The sequence below is a fragment of the Pieris napi genome, chromosome 17 (assembly GCF_905475465.1).
Source record: "Pieris napi chromosome 17, ilPieNapi1.2, whole genome shotgun sequence".
In the NCBI taxonomy this organism is placed as follows: domain Eukaryota; kingdom Metazoa; phylum Arthropoda; class Insecta; order Lepidoptera; family Pieridae; genus Pieris; species Pieris napi.
This window is the reverse complement of record NC_062250.1, coordinates 6,412,195-6,425,818: the sequence shown is the minus strand read 5'-3', so window position 1 is coordinate 6,425,818 and position 13,624 is coordinate 6,412,195. Positions and strand designations below refer to the sequence as shown.

The window sequence follows — 13,624 nt, the reverse complement described above, 5'->3', positions numbered from 1 at the left end:
GTTGTTCTTAGGTCTTGGGTGTTTAAATATGTATTTATATGTATATCTATCTATAATATGTATGTATATCCGTTGCCTAGTACCCATAACACAAGCTTCACCAGCTTAGCATGGGACTAGGTCAATTGGTGTGAATTGTCTTAAAAAAAAAAAAAAAAAAATAGATATTGTTATTTAGGGGAATTCGGGGAAAAAATATAGATTGTGGTTTCTTAGTAGAACCAATGTCTTCGAACCAGTATTATGAAAAAAAAATATTATTGTTTAATCATGATATTGATGTATGGTCGAGGTGGCTACGCTTCTTTCCTTATTTATCTATTGGGTTATGTGGACTATATAAGAAAGAGGATTAAATACAAAATATACTTGAGGGATGATTTTGCTTGACCAGAATTTGGTCATGTGGTGATGAAATTTGACTTTGAAATTTGTCGAAAAAAGTGTCTCTGTCAACTTTAATATAGATATTTGTGTTATTTAAAAAAAACAGTCCCAATTTGACAATTGATAAACAGGAACATATTGATTGTGATACGCTCTCAGGCGTACGTTGAAGTGAAAATCGTATGAAAATCCGATCTTTGATTATCGACGTAAACACCAGAAGAGGCAGTCTTTGTTTAACATAAATTACACAAAGGGAAGTTACATAATAAGAATAAATAATTCTTATTTCTATTTCCGTTTCCATAATATTATTAAAATTTGAAAGCTGATTGAAACAATGTTTACATTAAATTTTAATCACTTTTGTGTCCATAAAACTTTTGAACGAAAATGACGTGTACCGTGAAACCTCTTTATGGTAACCTTTGTAAAAGTTTTTTTTTAATTTCCGCGTAGGGGGCGCTTGCGCGGCTCCGCCTTTCGCCCGCCCTAATGCTGGATATAAGGGCCGGATACAGCACTTTTACCGCTAGAACTTGTTGCACTTTCGAGCTTTGCCACTTTGCTCTTACGTCGCGTCGGTCGAAAAACTCGAGGTAAGTGGAAGCTTTAGATAATATATCTTAATGTCTCAGTTAATTTATTTTCTACTCGTCAACTTCTTAACTTAAATTTTAAACTACTTGAAATCTATCTAAAAAATTACCTTTCTTTATAAATAATACAAGACCGTTTATATAAATAATAATATATCTTAAAAAATCGGTATGACTTAATGAAAATATATTTTATGAACTTTAAGCTCGGATATTGTTTAGTTAACAAATTCAAATATTTTAGACAATTATAGACAACAACGTAAATTTGTACACAATATTTATGGAATATTACGTAACCGATAAACCGTCTCGTTTGATACAATATTCAACCAGCTTATTCAATCATTCAATCGAATATAAATCCAATTTACGAAATGTTCAGACTCAGGAATCATAAATGGGGAAATATATATCAGATACACATCGTATTATTAACTATTCGAATTAATATACACATATTGTTTAAAAAGTCGAAAAAACTTAGCCTGCCCTTTAAGAAAACGATTTGTAGTTTAAAAATATTGCCACGATTAAAACCTTATTTTACGTCCTAAAATAGTACCGGTAGTACGCTTGGGGCAAAATTTACAAATGTTTGAACACATTTAATTAGACTTCGAAATAATTTGATTTTTCAATCTTATGAGTTTATCTTTCCGTCATGACATATATTTTCAATTCAATTATATTTGTATAATGAGTGTATTGCTTTGTAATATTGTATGTGAAATAATGTATGATGATTTTATTTGAACTACACATAAGTATAAATAATTAGAAAAAAAATCCATTAGTATCTCCATACATAATTAACAAAACAGTGAATACAGAGTAAGAAACTCAGTTTTTTTATAAAGCTGAAACCTACGATAACAGTATAATAATATTAGCTTTTCCTAAAAAAAAATTTTTTTTAGAAGTCGTAATTTTTATGTGCAAAATTGTCGTATTTTCATAATTTCATATCTTTAAAACGATAGGTAAAGAAACAAAATAATAAAGATTTGAATTCTTTAAACCAAAAATCGTTTTCTAAAAGGGCAGGGTAAGTTTTTCAATTTTTTTAACAATATGTGTATAATTCGAAATTCTTTAATGATATGATCTGTCATATCTGTAAATTTATATTTTCTGTTAGTATTTTTTATTATATCCTAAAAACTGTCCACCTGATTTCTAGACTCATTCAATAAAAGCCAAGCCAAATCATTTGAAGTCGTATACAGAAAACATATTCCTCTGCCTTTGGGGCTTTTCAACGACAGTATTTACCTATAATGTATTTCTACCAAACGCGCTTTTAACCTAATATTCATTGTTCGGAGATTTATCATCATGATATCTGCAATGCCGGCCCAACCTGCATTTTAGTTAAACAATACATGCAGCGAGGATTAAGTGGAAAACTGAATATTTTTCATTAATATTTAACCAAATACACGCGGATATGAAGGATCAGCAAAGCACGACAAAGTAAATTGAAGCACGAATTTCTATTATTTTTATGAAAATGAAAACGCGTCGATGTCAAGATAGATTAGTTTTCGAAATGGGAATATTAAATATCAATAGTTGTTTTATCGTTAGTATTCATGATTTTTTTGAGCAGTGGCCTAGTAGCTTCAGCGTGCGACTCTCATACCTGAGGTCGTAGGTTCGACTATGCACCAATGGACTTTCTTTCTATGTATGCATTAACTCTCAGTAATAGGGTGAAGGAAAAATTCGTGAAGAAATCGGCTTGCCTTAGACCCAAAAAGTCGGCGACATGCGACAGACATAGGATTTCTTACTTGCCTATTAGATTGACAAATGATCATTAAACAGTAAAAGTAAGACATTTTTCAAAAATGTCTTCGTTTCTACTTCTCTGTTTTTGTAAGTAAAAAACATACAATTGCTTTTCTTGAAAAATGCTCTTGAATAATTTTGAAAATGTTGTATAAATTTTTAAAAGGAAATCTACACTCGACCATCTACACAGGAAACGGAAATGAACAATTTGATTTCTCGCTTTACTTGTGATACTTCCTTTCACAACGCAATCCTAGATTTCAGGCAATAATGACATTATAAAATACGAAAATGGCTGCAAAGTCACCTCACTGATTTTAGATTTAATTTCGTCTACGACAGGTATAGTTTAAATTATACTTTATAAAATGTTAACTTAGACATTTTTACAACTAGTTTGATTTCTTGAAATTACAGCTTTGTGTCAAGGTGAATATCGCTTGCCCCGGATAACAAAGTCGTAAGAGCAAAAGCTATTTAGAAAAATAAAGCCAGGTAATGCTATTATTACTGGGATACTAAGTGCATTACATATAATTAAATATAACAAATGAAAACTTATTTTTTTTCCTATTCGGAGATTTAAATATTGTTGTTATGTATTTAGTGCGATAGTTAAAAAAATAGATAAATGTATATTACAGTAATTAATCTAATTAGACTAAAGTGCAAAGCATTTTCGATTGTTTCACTGTTTAAACATAATTACGGACGACACAGTAACCGCATATTACGACGGCACATTTTGACGAATGTTTAGAACGTAATAATCTATTACCACTGTTTTCGCGGAAATATTAAGACTTCGGTGAAACAGGGATTTATTATTACCACTCTTTATTCGCTTTTAAACTGTCGCATCAACTTTTATTATTTTTTGGTAGAATTAAAATCTAAAATACAACTATCTTTGTAGGGGAGGTAAAATTGGCTAAACAAACATTGTGCACATAATAATTTTCGTAGAATAAAGACATCCGCGTGTTTTTATAGTAAAATGTTTTGCAAAAGTTCGGAAATTACAGTTAAGCTAAGGAAGTCAAAAATTAGAATTAGATCAGTCGTAATAGTGCTTTTCGACTTTGTTCCCCAGGACAAGCGTTATTATAGTAATCCATAAATATTATTACAATGCTGCACCCGTTGTAATATATGATTACCCCAATCGTTCGACATTTAAAAAACCTTCAATATTTAAATTGACTTTAGACCAGTGCCGATAATTTTTGAAACCTAAAAAAATTACAGTAGGATGAAATCCATTAGAAAAGCAGGGGAATATGATCAAAATGAAAGGAAAAATAAATTACGGTCGATCTGAGGTCGGGAAGGGAAGGGGGGGGAGGTTTAAGGGTAAAAAACGGTTTATCTCGATTTCCGGCAAAACTAAAAGTCCTATCGAAGAAAGTTAAATGGCAAAGTTGTAGGTAATAAAAAGATCTGAAACTTTTGTATTCACACATTTTTCACATAACCTCAAAATTTATGTGAAAAATTCAAAATCCAAGTTTTTGGTTTTTAATTTTTATCTTTTACAAAAATATTTTTTTTTTAACGAAATTTGGTGAAAACTTACCTTTCTATGTCCCATATACGCTGTAATTTATTTGATTAAAAATATTTATTTGTTCACCTTATTTTGAATTAATATCGAAAAAACACCCTAATTTTCAATTGAAAATTCTGACGTCAAAATTTCAGATTTTTTCATAAAGTTGGTGTGCTTTCAGTTTGTTGAAATCTCTACTTTCCTATGGTAAAAAAATATATATATATTACCATAGTAAATCTTCTCAGAAAATGCAAAAAATCGTATGCAGTAACGCCCAGACCCGTCATCCCTTTCCCTACTTCTCCATGAATCTTCTTTAAATTATAATCAGATGCCTATTTATTACTATTTTAAGATAACTTATATATACCTGAGTGAGCTAAAAAAAAAAATTTAGCGTTTAGATGGGCTAAAATTTTCGTATTTCATAGAGAAGTAAGGAAGGGGATGACAGGTCTGGGCGTTACTGCATACGATTTTTTGCGTTTTCTGAGAAGATTTACTATGGCAATATATATATATTTTTTTACCATAGGAAAGTAGAGACTTCAACGAACTGAAAGCACACCAACTTTTTGAAAAAAACTGAAATTTTGACGTCAGAATTTTCGATTGAAAATTAGGGTGTTTTTTCGATATTAATTCAAAATAAGGTGAACAAATAAATATTTTTAATCAAATAAATTACAGTGTATTTGGGACATAGGAAGGTAAGTTTTCACCAAATTTCGTTAAAAAAAAAATATTTTTGTAAAAGATAAAAATTAAAAACCAAAAACTTGGTTTTTTGAATTTTTCACATAAATTTTGAGGTTATGTGAAAAATGTGTGAATACAAAAGTTTTAGATCTTTTTATTACCTCCAACTTTGCGATTTAACTTACTTCGATAGGACTTGTAGTTTTGCCGGAAATCGAGATAAACCGTTTTTTACCCTTAAACCTCCCCCCCCTACCCCTTCCCGACCTCAGATCGACCGTAATTTATTTTTCCTTTCATTTTGATCATATTCCCCTGCTTTTCTAATGGGTTTCATCCTACTGTAATTTTTTTCACTTTTTATTTATTTTAAAGGCTATCTGCACTGGTCTATTCGATATTCAAATAAATTGTAATACCATATTCAAAACTATAAACAATAGGCTTGATATTTTATTCGACGATTTACTTTTAAGCGAAGTTCCTATAGGCAATTTGTCAAAAAGTATTGAACGAAACCGGGACCGAGGTATTAATTCATTCATTTCGTTAACCTAACTAAAATACATTGATTTTAGGCTTATAGTTTAAATAAAACACCTGCGCTTCATAACATTCCACTGCCAAAGTGGTTTTCAAACAAAAATCCGTTGCAGTACTAAATTTTTTTTTCTGTTATTTTGGAGGTTTTATAGGTTTTTAGGTTTATAGGTATTGTACGTCTCTTAATTAAGGTAATTTTGTAAAACATACAAATCCACAGATAAAAGTTTAAGCTCAAAGCTAACAAAGTGATCGCGATAGAGTGCGATAAAAGTTTATCACTGCTATAATTACTAATAGGATTTTAGATAATGTAATACAATAATTAAACTGGTATTAGTCACGTATAAGCAATTAGTTGAAAGTTAACTTTTAGTAACAATACTTACAAAAATTGCTCCATCAATTTTAACTAAAAATAAACGATGGTTTATATAGATTCTATGAAAAACAAATTCGTGTTTTACTCAAGCTCTTCGTATTAACTTGTTTTAGGCATAAATTGTTAAAAGAGTGCAAGTATAGCTTTTTTTAAACCGTGATTGTCAACGTATATTTGGGAAGGAATTTCCTCAACATATGATCTTACTTATGTCGACACCAGAGCCTCACTTTTCATGTATCTAACCTTTTAAATAAATAAGTGTGAAATAATAATTTATGAACATACATGTTGTATGAGATGTATTGACTTATAATGAATAAATACTTAAAGGCACTCAATTCCATTACTGCAAGAATTTAAAAATAAAGTTAAATACTACAATACAACACAATTGGTGTCTTTCTCTTAATTTGTTGCATACACTGAAAAGAGACGGATCATTTATTTTCTAATAACCATGTAATAAGAGATATTATTACAAGAAATAGTTTTTGCTTCATTAGTAATGAATTCTATTCTCATACCAAAAAGGATTGATCAATGCCTCATGGGTAATAAGCGAATTTATATAACCGTCCTGACCCAGTAGCAAATACTTTAAATTCATTTACTTGTATGTAATGGTTCAGGGTTTCAGATTTTCTGCAAAATAGTTTCGGGAAGGTACATAGAGCATGTTATTGGATTCCTATAAGGAAAAGTTATAAATAAAGCACATATAGAAAAGAGATTTTTCCATACATCATTATGGATTTCACTAGTGAAAAGTTAAGGCATATTACATTAGAGAGATATTTTAATTGAACACTTAGTATCAAGCTAAAAATTAACATATCCTGTACATTGATACCTAGATATATATTTGAAATACTAGGCGTAAATGCTCCATATGTAAACGTTTGTCTTATTCTAGATATTTTATACGTAAGATTGTTTATTGAGATATTAATTTTATATGTCAATCGATATTGAGACATTTATTCGCAGCTGGCGTTGTAGGCCCACGTATTTAGGTTTGAGTTCAATACGTCTACAAATCGTTGTTGTTATTAACTTCGAATTATATATATATTGCCCTGAGATTATTGTTTGAAGTCTCTTAACATGGGTGTGAACTAAGTCATTGCAAAACCTTGAAGCAAAATAAGTAGCCAATGCAAAAACCTGCTATCGACGACCAATCTTACTATCTCAAATACTATAATACTATATTTTAGTTACTTGAAGAATAATGAATAGAGTGAATCATTTGTTTACTAATACTAATTCTAATCGCGTGTACTAGTTTAAGATATAAATTCGTATTTGATAAAATAGAACGTTTTGGTAATTACCAAGCTATCTTTTGTTTGATGATGTTACCTTTCTTTTGTTGCGATGAATATATAGCCCGGTCATTTTAGACAATTGAAATAAAGAAAATTCCGACAAAGCCAAATCTTCGTAGAGACCTTAGGTTTACCACAAGGAATAAAGTGTCAAATGTCCCCATCAGTCCCATGTGAGCTTAGGGACCTATTCGGGGTCCAAGGTCAAAATTTTAGGTTTTTTGGATTTTTCTCGAAAACGGTAAGTTTAATCGAAAAGTACCTCAGAGCAAAGAAGCAAAAAAGCAAAGTAGGGTTGAAGTGTTTTCCAGCGTGTACCAATTGCCAAGGTGTCTCTTGCTCAAATGTTCAATTAATTACAAGAGAGGAAGATTCATGTGATTTTGATGAAGAGACAACTGATTCATCTTCATTTGAACAATTTCTAAGCGCTTATCAACAGGAAAGAGAAGAACAAGAACAAGAAGAAATTGAAGAATATCATGATTGTTGAAGTTGAATATGAAGAGTATGAGTCAGATTAAAGTAATAAAAAAAAGTTTGAACGACAGTTAAACTCAGTAACCCATATCAATAATCTTCATACTATTAAATAATTATTGTTCCTGAAAATAACGTCAGAAAGGTTCGTGAAATAGGCCTACCGGGGATACCACGTTAAAAAAAACGCGCCGAGTACACTACCTCACATAGTCTAGTCGACAAGTTGAAAATGGAACAAAATAGAGATACTACTCTTAAAATTATGTGCGATAGCTCATTGGATCCGGAATGACGTCTAGAAAAATGTGCTAAAAGCGTGTATTAGCACATAAAAAATTGCAAAAGTTATAGACAATTAAAGATGAAAAAAAAATGGCATTTAGTTTTTTGCCAATATTTAATAAACTATTAATATTTAAGAAATTTCAAATAAAGATTCTGAAAGAGGAGGAAATTTCCAATAAAAAACTCCTGACTCCCGGAACTCTATCTCCATTATTTATAATGTTAATTTAACGCTGAAAATAGGTCTGCGGGTGACATTTTTAGGATTCGCGCGTGGCGTCAAAAGCGACTACGGCACATTAATTAATTTATTTAAGGTATTGAATATTTTTTTTTTAATTTGAAAAAATTATGGTGTGTTCTGAACACTATAATTAATTTATTCCCGTTGAAAATTTTACTTAAAGTTAATTTTTCAACAAGTTAAATAATTGTTAACTAACGAAATTTTCTCGAACGACCGTCTTAATTGTAAGTGAAAAAAAATGTTTTAATAATGGTCGTAAAAATATTTCGCTTCGTAGAGCCTTTCTTACATACATACTTAACAAGATCGTGCCATAAAAGTTAAAAAAATATTTATACTTTGTTTATAACAATTTTTTTACTTAAACAAAAACTTAAAAATCCATGTAATGTTGTTAAAAAAAATTTTTTTTTTCTAAATCATCATATAATCGTTTTTTTATTAATACAAGATATTTATTGATTTGCAAAAAAAAAAAATCCCGTCATTTGTTGATAATTTTTTTTAAAACAGATTGATTAAATCAATGTTTTTTAAAAAAAAATTAACACAACTTTATTACATTAAAAAATTTATGATTTAAAAAAAAAAAAAAATTCCTTAATAACAATTTTCAATTGTTTATAATCGTTTTTTTTAATTTTCTATTGTTTAAATAATTAGTTAAGAAATTTTTTTTTTCTAAAAATCATAATTGATAGTCCTCTATAAAGTAACAGAAAAAAAAAATTTTTTTAATCAACAATTCTATTGTTTATTAACTTACCAAGTTGTTATAAACAAATATTCAACTTTCTTTTATTTTTTTTCTAAAACTTCTAAAATTAACAAAAACAACCATATAACAACCAATGTATAGAAAAAAATTTTTTGAAATTTTTTTGATTATCATGAATATTACTTTTATTTAAATTTTTTTTTTTTTTTCTATACTTTGTTATATATGGTTGTTTTTGTTAATTTTAGAAGTTTTAGAAAAAAAATAAAAGAAAGTTGAATATTTGTTTATAACAACTTGGTAAGTTAATAAACAATAGAATTGTTGATTAAAAAATTTTTTTTTTTCTGTTACTTTATAGAGGACTATCAATTATGATTTTTAGAAAAAAAAAATTTCTTAACTAATTATTTAAACAATAGAAAATTAAAAAAAACGATTATAAACAATTGAAAATTGTTATTAAGGAATTTTTTTTTTTTAAAAATCATAAATTTTTTAATGTAATAAAGTTGTGTTAATTTTTTTTTAAAAAACATTGATTTAATCAATCTGTTTTAAAAAAAATTATCAACAAATGACGGGATTTTTTTTTTTTGCAAATCAATAAATATCTTGTATTAATAAAAAAACGATTATATGATGATTTAGAAAAAAAAAATTTTTTTTAACAACATTACATGGATTTTTAAGTTTTTGTTTAAGTAAAAAAATTGTTATAAACAAAGTATAAATATTTTTTTAACTTTTATGGCACGATCTTGTTAAGTATGTATGTAAGAAAGGCTCTACGAAGCGAAATATTTTTACGACCATTATTAAAACATTTTTTTTCACTTACAATTAAGACGGTCGTTCGAGAAAATTTCGTTAGTTAACAATTATTTAACTTGTTGAAAAATTAACTTTAAGTAAAATTTTCAACGGGAATAAATTAATTATAGTGTTCAGAACACACCATAATTTTTTCAAATTAAAAAAAAAATATTCAATACCTTAAATAAATTAATTAATGTGCCGTAGTCGCTTTTGACGCCACGCGCGAATCCTAAAAATGTCACCCGCAGACCTATTTTCAGCGTTAAATTAACATTATAAATAATGGAGATAGAGTTCCGGGAGTCAGGAGTTTTTTATTGGAAATTTCCTCCTCTTTCAGAATCTTTATTTGAAATTTCTTAAATATTAATAGTTTATTAAATATTGGCAAAAAACTAAATGCCATTTTTTTTTCATCTTTAATTGTCTATAACTTTTGCAATTTTTTATGTGCTAATACACGCTTTTAGCACATTTTTCTAGACGTCATTCCGGATCCAATGAGCTATCGCACATAATTTTAAGAGTAGTATCTCTATTTTGTTCCATTTTCAACTTGTCGACTAGACTAACAGGTGGTGAGGAAATGTGTGCATATTATGTAGAACATGATTCTTACAAGCGCAATATCTGGGAAATAGTGAGTCTTAGAGAAAAAATCATAGTGACCATTTTATTAGAGAATTTTAAGATCTACAACTGTGCTCGGGGTACTTTTCGATAAAACTTACCGTTTTCGAGAAAAATCCAAAAAACCTACAATTTTGAACTTGGACCCCGAATAAGTCGCTAAGCTCACATGGGACTGATGGGGACTTTTGACTATTCCTTGTGGTAAACCTAAGGTCTCTACGAAAATTTGGCTTTGTCGAAATTTTCTTTATTTGATCACTATTTTTATGTCTAAAATGACCGGGCTAATATATTCTTGCCGCGCCTTATGGTGAGTGATGAGCAACAGCAAGTCGTCCTTAAGATTCTGGGGAACTTTAATTTAATCAGTTTACAATATAATTAAAGTCTTAAAAAATACATTAATGAAGATTAAAAATCGTCTATTGAGAGATCTTGATCAAAATTGCATGACATGATTTGAACAAGAAATTGAACTTTCTGTATACCCTCCATCCAATTATTACTACTTGATCGTTTCATCATTTCGTCTAAAAAAACAAAGGGTATTCAATATCATATATCCGCATCGAGAGTTTGTAGGTTCGTACATATAACATTTTACGTTTTCCATCAGCGAAAATATGGAATATATTTGATTGATAAACTCTCGGGACGTCTCGATTTATTGTTTTTTATTACCCCAAATCCAAAGGGACACGAAGGTATTGACAGTGACCATTTTAAATTTCTCTTATGCTCTCAGTAACATTGGCATTTTTTATTAATTCATACAGGCCTAATCATAAAATTATCATGATATAACTTATCATTATTTCTTGCCTAAAGTAGAGATTTTATTAAATTTACCTTAAATAAGAGTTTAGTCTTGCTGAAATATTTTTACCGAGTTGTTAAAGTTAATATGAGTTTCTTTATAAAACCAAAATTATTAACAATTAAATTTACGGGATTGAAATGCAATTGTTTATTTTGAATTTATATAAACTGTACGTTTCATTGCAAGCTTAATATAAAAAAAAACATTATTTGTTTATTAATACGTTTTAATTACGTTTGCTCGAAACGTATATCGTTTAGTAATCTAATTCTAAATACTAGGCAATTAAAGTCAAATTTATAACGTTTTCCCCTGTTCCGACTATTGCTTACGAATTTGCTACTCTCATTTGACCGTGCTAAGGTCATAACAATAAAACTCTTACGTACCTACTGGATTTGTTTAAATGTTTTCACGTTCATTAACAAGTTAATTTTACGTTAAGTTTATTTAAACATATTTAAAATATGTTGAATTGAAATAAAAAATCTTGGTCCTAATTGAATTATGACAAACTTTTCCTTACTTACATATCAAAATAGGTAAACAAAACAATTCTCAGCACAAAAGAAGTCTGTAGGTTGTGTTATATTTTAATATTATCATCAACAAAATTCAGAGTTCACCATAAATACTTAAATATTATATTGGAAATCTTAATAGTCATGAACCCTTATTAACTGGTTCGGTGATTTTCAATTAAATCCGTCGATAGTCGAAAGAAATGTCTCAATATTACACCCACATCTTTTAAGAGGAAAAAATATTTGAAATTGATATTACTAGTACCTATTGTTTCGACTAGTAAAACCTACGAGAGACGTAACTTAAATGTTATGGAATCTATAAATTAATATTTTCACAACCATAAAAATGTGTTCTGTTTTATATATAGACAATGTTTTATGTCTAATGTCCCGCCCTCCCACATGTCATCGTATTATTTGAAGAGCATATCTAATTTATCTATAGTCACAGATACTGACCAATCACAATGAAACGAAACGCACTATCGTTTTGACTTCTGTTAATATTTCTTGTAATAACATAACAAATCCTTATTGTCTTAAATTAAGTATTATTTATGTAATGTACTTGCATTTTTCTTTTCTTAATTATGACTGATATGAAGCCTATATTTAAAAAAACATTATAATATATTTTAACCATGTAACGTGATGGTCGGTCAGTTAATGAGTGTCTAAAGTAGGCGATCTAATGTCTAAGATTTTTCAAAAATGAACACATTGCGTTGACGAAATAGTTGCACTTATTTTGTATTCCACAAAAGTAGAAAAAAGGTATTCAATTGTGAGGTAAAATAAGTAATAACTTAACTACCGTTGTTAAGTATAATTAATTTTGTTTAGGCTTAAAAGCTTAAAGAAATCTAGTCTTTAACTTACATAATTTATAACTAAGTTTTAAGTTAATGAGAACTTAAAAGAATACTCGAAGCTACAAAAGATTAAAAATTAATAGAAACTTAAGACGAAGAATTTCAGCGTCTATGCGACTATGTTGATTTTTAAGCTTCGTAACTATTCATTCTTGAAAATGTTTAGATTAGACTTTGACACTGATTGACTGACCAGTCCTAACGTTGCTAAAATATATTTAAAAGATCGTATGGGCATCACATCATTAACAAAAGAAGAATGCATGTACAATACAAAAATATTACTTAAATAACGCATTAAGGAATACGTTATATTATATGTATTTTCCAATAAATGGAATGTCAAGGATAAAATATCTTATTAAAAAACAAAACAAATGAAACTGAAGCGTTGTTTTATTGTTTCATAACTTTAGTTATTCTGTAACGAATGGAATGTTTTAATTAAAATCTTCTAATTGGCAAACTTTAAGATTTTAAAAAAGGTTTCATTACTTCAAAAGTTAAAAGGACTCGAAGATTTTATCTATTTTTAAAATGAAGAGTGAAGCTTACAGATTAATTAGCTGCATTTTTTAAATATAGAAGCCCATAGTATAAAGGGTTGTAATTGGATAAGGAAATGTTTTTTTGGAAATATATTACGAATTCATTTAACATAATAAAACCATACTGGAAAACCAATGGTCTTCAAGTAAGACCTTTTGAAACATGTGTGTATGACATGTTTTCACTTTGTTAACAATTAAGTTTGTAACAATTACTTAAACTTTCAAGAAGAAAATGTAACGTTTACAAACAATTTTTGAATATGATTAAATAATACGAGTATTAAGATCGTTTAAAGCCGTTGTTATAATTGTTTTGTCTTTTGTGTATGAATTTCTTTTTATTTTAGTTGTGTTTAATCTTAGCGGTAAAACAATTCAA

The 13,624-nt window shown here is 28.5% G+C and overlaps 1 protein-coding gene across 1 annotated transcript in view; it reads left to right on the top strand.

Moving 5' to 3' along the window:
- Nucleotides 1-776: 776 nt before the first annotated feature.
- The window catches only part of LOC125057996 (neuropeptide F-like), a 28,282-nt gene continuing 15,434 nt past the window's right edge, over nt 777-13,624 (top strand). The window contains exon 1 of the mRNA XM_047661986.1: nt 777-986. The gene's annotated coding sequence lies outside the window, so the exon portion shown is untranslated. The remainder of the gene's footprint in view (nt 987-13,624) is intronic.